Below are 6,441 nucleotides of genomic sequence, written 5' to 3' on the forward strand. Positions count from 1 at the left end.
TTTCACAGTAGTACTAATCAGTTTATAGACTACTAAATGTGATTTAAAAGATTTAGATTTTCTTTAGTTGCTTCAGAAAATGATAATGAAGTCAGTAAGATAGATTTTAAAAGGAGCTAAGGGGAGCAGCTAGGTGGCACAGTGGATAAAGCACAGGCCTTGAATGCATGATTCACTTTGCATTTCATGATGTTCTCTTATCTCTTGTTTGGTGCTAAATTCTTCCTCTGTCGACAAATCTGAGAAATAAACTGACCTAAAAAAAAAACCAAAACCCTAGCCCTGGTTATATGAAAAAAATACAGTAAGAGAGATAAGCCATTGGTCAATTGGATTTTTTTAAAAAGGAAAGAAAAAAAAAATATCCAGTATCAAAAAGGAAAAGTGTGAAACCACCAATGAAGAAAGTAAAGCAATCATTAGGAAACATTTTGCCCAATATGCCAAAAAAGCTGACCATATGAGTGAATATTTGTGAAATAATGAATTACCCAGACTAACAGATCAGAAAATAGAAAGTCTAAATAACCCTATTTTAGAGAGACAAATTGAACAAGCCATTAAAACAGCTCTCTAAGGGCAGCTAGGTGGCGCAGTGGATAAAGCACTGGTCATGGATTCAGGAGTCCCTGATTTCAAATCCGGACTCAGACACTTGACACTTACTAGCTATGTGACCCTGGGCAAGTCACTTAACCCTCATTGCCCTGGGGGGTAAAAAAAAGATATATACCAAAACAGCTCTCCAAGAAAAAAATCTCCAGGGGTGACATGGGTTCACAAGAGAATTGTACCAAACATTCAAAGAACAATTACTTCCAATAATATATAAACTATTTTGAAAAATAGGCAAAGAACTAGGAAAACATTGTACACAGTAACAGTAACATTGGTGATCAACTGTGATAGAATAAGGCTCTTTTCAGCAATAAAAGTTTCTAAGACAATTCACAAGGACTCTTTTTTTTTTTTTGGCCCAACAATGAGGGTTAAGTGACTTGCCCAGGGTCACACAGCTAGTAAGTGTTGTAACGATTAGAATGACACCACCTGCTGGAGAGCTACTGTAGGAAAGCTCCACCATGAGGAGAAGGAGTCTGAGGGCAAGCCGTGTAGTCAAGGTCCTTGGTGTCAGGAAGTGACCTTTGCTCGTGGGTACTGTCAATCAAGGCTACCGGCCAATTAGCTTGGAACTGTGTGTGGATGTGGGGGGAATGTTCCTAGCTTCACAGGAGGCCTTGGGTCCTTTTTTTCCTGACCTCACCATGGTGGGTCAGATGATGGGGTCTCTTAGAAATAGTTAGATTTTTACCTTTCTCTCTGATCCTAATGCTCTTTAATAAATACTTAAACACTTAAATACTCTTGCTAAAGCTTATAATTTATTGGTGACCACTCATTAGATTTTAAATTGTATAGCTAGAATTTTAGCCCCTTACAGCATCAATTGTCTGAGGCTAGATTTGAACTCAGGTCCTCCTGAATCCAGGGCTGGTGCTTTATCCACTGTGCCACTTAGCTGCCCCTTCCAAAGGACTCTTGATGGAAAATGCTCTCCACATCCAGAAAAAAGAACTGTGGAATCTGAATTTGAATTGAAGCACACTGTTTCTTTTTTTTTTATTATTTTTTGAGGATTTTCATTTTTGCTCTGATTCTTCTTTCAAAACATGATTAATGCAGAAATAGGTTTAATGTGATTGTACATAAAAAACCTACATCAGATTGCTTTCTGTCTTAATGAAGGGGGAGGTAAAGAAGGGAGAAAAATTTAGAACTTAAAATGTTATAAAAACCAAATATTGAAACTATCTTTACATGTAACTGGAAAATAATAAAATGCTTTTATGATTAAGAAAAAGAAAAATAGGCAAAGAAAGAGTCCTATGAAATTACTTTTAAGACATGAATATGGGGGACAGCTAGGTGGCAAAGTGGATAAAGCACACATTTCACACTTACTAGCTGTGTGACCCTAGGCAAGTCACTTAACCCTCACGGCCCTGCAAAAAACAAAACTAAAAGCCAAAAAAAAAAAAAAGACATGAGTATGGTACTGATACCTAAACCAAGAAGGGATACAAAATGCTTGGATACCAGTATGGTGATTAGAGCAATATATCACTGGGATTATACACTATGACCAGGTAGGATTTGCACCAGGAATGCAGGATTGGTTCAATATTACAAAAATGAACAACATAATTCATCATATCACCAACAAAACCAATAGAAACCATATAATTATCTATCTCAATAGACGTTGGAAAAGCTTTGGACAAAACACAGCAGCCATCCTAATAAAAGCACCTGAGGCCATAGGAATAAAAGGAGTGTTCCTTACAAAGCTGGAAGTCCTCCCCATATGGTCCAGGGTGAAGAAAGGAGGCCCATTATCACCGCTATTCAATATAGTACTATAAATGTTAGCTAGAGAAATAAGAGAAGAAAAAGAAATCTAAGGAATTAGAATCAACAATAAGGAAACAAAAGTACCATTCCTGGCAAATGATATGATGGTATATTTAGAGAATACTAGAGAATGAACTAAAAAACTACTTGAAATAACTAACAAATTTAGCAAAATTGCAGGATATAAGATAACTCCATGTAAAGCATCAGGATTTCTTTATTTGATCAACAAAGCCCAGAAGCCAGATCAAAAGAGAAATTCCATTTAAATTCACTGTAAACAATAAAAAATACTTGAGTCTACTCACCAAGACAAATCCAGGAACTTAATTAACTCAATTTAAAAAGTCAGATCTAAACAATTGAAAACACTTAAATTGCCAAAGGCTGGGCTGAGCCAATAGAATAAAAATGACAATTCTACCTAAATTAATCTACCTATTCAATGCCATATCAATCAAACTACCCAAAATAATTTTATAGAACTAGAAAATATAGCAACAAAATTTACTCGGAAGAACAAAAGGTCAGGAACATCAAGGGAATTAATGAAAAAAATAAATACAAAGGAAGGTGGCTTAGCAATACCAGATCTCAAACTATATTATCAAGCAGAAATAATCAAAACTATCTGGTACTGGCTAAGAAGTTGTGCTGGATTGCTGGAGTTGGTTAAGTACACAAGACAGTAGTTTGTGACCATAGTAACCTAGTGTTTCATAAACCCAAAGACCCCAGCCCTTGGGATAAGTGCTCACTATTTGTCAAAAACTGCTGGAGGGGCAGCTAGGTGGCACAGTGGATAGAGCACCAGCCCTGGAGTCAGGAAGACCTGAGTTCAAATCCGGCCTCAGATACTTGACACTTACTAGCTGTGTGACCTTGGGCAAGTCACATAACCCCAACTGCCTCAACAACAACAACAACAACAAAATGCTGGAAAACTGCAAAACAATAGGAAATAAACCAATATCTCACACATTATACCAAGATGAGGTCAAAGTGAGTACATCATTTAGACATAAAGACTAACACCATAAGCAGATTAGAAGAGTGAGGAATAGTCTACCTGTCACACCTTTGGAAAAGGAAAGAATTCATGACCAAACAAGAAGTAGAGAGAAACAGGAAATGTAAAGTAAGTTTGATTCTATTAAATTAAAAGGCTTTTGCAGAAATAAAATCATGGTTAGAAGGAAAACAAAAAGTTGGAAAACAATCTTTAACAATGTGATAAAGGCCTCAATTCTCAAATATATCTAGAACTGATTATAATAATGAGTCATTCCCCAATTGATAAATGGTCAAAGTATATGAACAGGCAGTTTTCAGATGAAGAAATCAAAGCAATCTTGTCATAAGAAGTGCTCTTAATCACTTTTGATTAGAGAAATGCAAATTAAAACTCTCAGGTACCACCTCACACCTATCAGATTAATTAAAATGACAAAAAGAAAAATGATAAATGTTGGAGAGGATGTGGGGGAAATGGGACAGTAATGTATGCACTATTGGTGGAGTTTTGAGCTGGACCAAGCCTGCCACAGAGAAATGTGGAACTATGCCCAAAGGGCAACAAAAGTCTGCGTACCCTTTGATCTAGCAATACCACTATTAGGTCTGTATTGGAAAGAGATTATAAAAAAAGGAAAAGGACTTAAATGTGCAAAAATATTTATAGCTTTTTTTCTTGGTAAGAAAATATTGGAAATTGAGGGCATGCCCATCAACTGGGGAATAGCTGACCAAAATGTGGTATATGAATGTGATGGAATAAAAAATGTGCCATAAAAATGATGAGCAGGAACATTTCAGAAAAACTTTGGAAAGACTTATGCAAACTGATGCAAAGTAAAATGACTAGAACAAGGGAAACATTGTACACAGTATCAAGATCACTGTGTGATGATCAACTAAGAATGACTTAACCCTTCTCAAGCAACACAATGATCCAAAACAAGTAGAAAGGAATCAGGATTGAAAATGCTATCCACATCCATATAAAGAATTGATGTAAAAGAAAAATTGCTGTACTCAGAATGCAGATTGAAGCACACTTTCTGTAATGGGGGAAATGGGGTACGGGTTTGGGTTCTTAGGAGTTCCTCTTTAAAGAATTACACCCTCTTGCACACAAATTAGTTAGAATAAAGTGGTAGTTTATTTAGGGGCAAGGGAAGGGAAAGACGGGGGGAGGGAAAGCATGAAAGAAATCCTTGGACTTCTCATGGGGAGATTGGCATAAAGCACATGGCTCAGAGGTACCAGTCTCCTTGAGCAGGAGACTGGCAGGTACTTTTATAGAGGACTGATGGGTGTGGACCATCTGCCTGTGAAAAGTTCCTTTAGTGAGGGAGGACCATCCCCCACTGGTGGTAGCTGGGGGAATTGGGTGAGGAGTGGAGGACCATCCCCCACTGGTAGTGACTAGGGGAATTGGGTGAGGGGTGGCTAGGGATCCCTGTTCAGGACACAAAGGCCACAGCCACACCCAAATTTATCTCCCCAGGGTAAGGGAGACCAGAATGAAGGGTGGGAATATGAAGCTAGCTCAGTCTGATTTGGTTCCACTTATTTCTCTAGGTGTTATCTGTCCTCTGGTTTAGTTTCTCAAGGAAAAGATTCCTCGATGTGCCCCAGAGAACTTCTGGGGTGGTCTGTACCCCATGACACTTTCTTCAGACTTTTGTGGGGGGCTTCCTTTTATCTTTTTTTTACAACTCTGACTAATATGAAAATGTTTACATAGCCCATGTATAACCTAGATCAAATTGTTTACAAATTTAGGAAGAGGGGAGAAATATTCAGGGAATTTCAAAACTGGTTAGACTAAATAGACATAAGTTAAATAAATTTTAACTATAATATTTCAGTGAAACTGCCGCATGGAGAACATTCTCCCCAAATCACCTGACATCCTGCCTCTATACCCAACCAGCCCAATGAGCAAAGTGGCTGCCCAGCCTCCCCAGATGGACTGAGGCTGTGTAAAACCCTATTTATGCCTCTACTTCCCCTTGTTCCCTTGAGATGCTCCCCACAGGGCAGCTGCCAGGGAGCTGATGCTACTTTACCTTCAGGCAGGGATTCCAGCTAGATGGGCCTGGAGGCAGGAAGAACTGAGTTCAAATTTGACCTCAGACACCTTCTCTGTGTGGCTCTGGGCAAGTCACATGACCTGCTTGTTTCACTTTCCTCAATTATAAAATAAGGAGAATAATGGCATCTACCCCAAAGGCTGCTGTGAGGATTCCATTTCCCAAGTGCTTAGCAGTGCCTGACACCTGGTTGCTAGAGAAAGGCTAGCTCTTATTTTTTCTATTTTTGTTGGGATGATGGTTAAATGACTGCCCCAAGGTCACACAGCTAGTAAGTGTCAAATGTCTGAGGCCAAATGTGAGCTCAGGTGTTCCTGAATCCAGGGCCAGTGATATATCCACTGCACCACCCAGCTATTCTTATTACTGTCCAGAAGGTTTTTAGGATTTCTGGGCTGAGGAATTCCCCAACACTAACCTAAACTTGCTGAAGGAAAAATACTGATCGTCCTTTGCACCCCAGTGCAGTGTCTGGAACATACAGATGAGGAAACTGACAGCAAGAGTTCCAGTCACTTGACAGAGCTGAGAGGGATGGGAGGGAAGTTGGGAGTCAGGCCCAGGACCACCCACTGCACCACCCAGCTAGCTCCTTTCAGAGAGATGGCTGAGAACTGCTTCAGAAAAGCAGGCCCAGGACTGAGGGAGAGTTCCCCCCAATATGGGGGGAGCTGGGGCAGGGAGAAATCAGATCAGATCAGAAGAAGCACTTATGGATCCCCTGGTCATCAGTCCCACAGGCAGGAGGAGAACCAGGACGGGTGACAATCTCCAAGGACAAGTGTTTATCCAATGGGGGGGGGGTGGTTGACAAGAACCATGTTACAGAGAAGTCAGGAAAAAGCCCATGAAAGGGGTGGGCTCTTTACCAGAGACCTCGGCTTTTAGCTGACTGCATTAGATCTGATTTCCAGGAGGAGGAAAAGGGAGC

The sequence above is a fragment of the Dromiciops gliroides genome, chromosome 3 (genome assembly GCF_019393635.1).
Source record: "Dromiciops gliroides isolate mDroGli1 chromosome 3, mDroGli1.pri, whole genome shotgun sequence".
Taxonomy (NCBI): domain Eukaryota; kingdom Metazoa; phylum Chordata; class Mammalia; order Microbiotheria; family Microbiotheriidae; genus Dromiciops; species Dromiciops gliroides.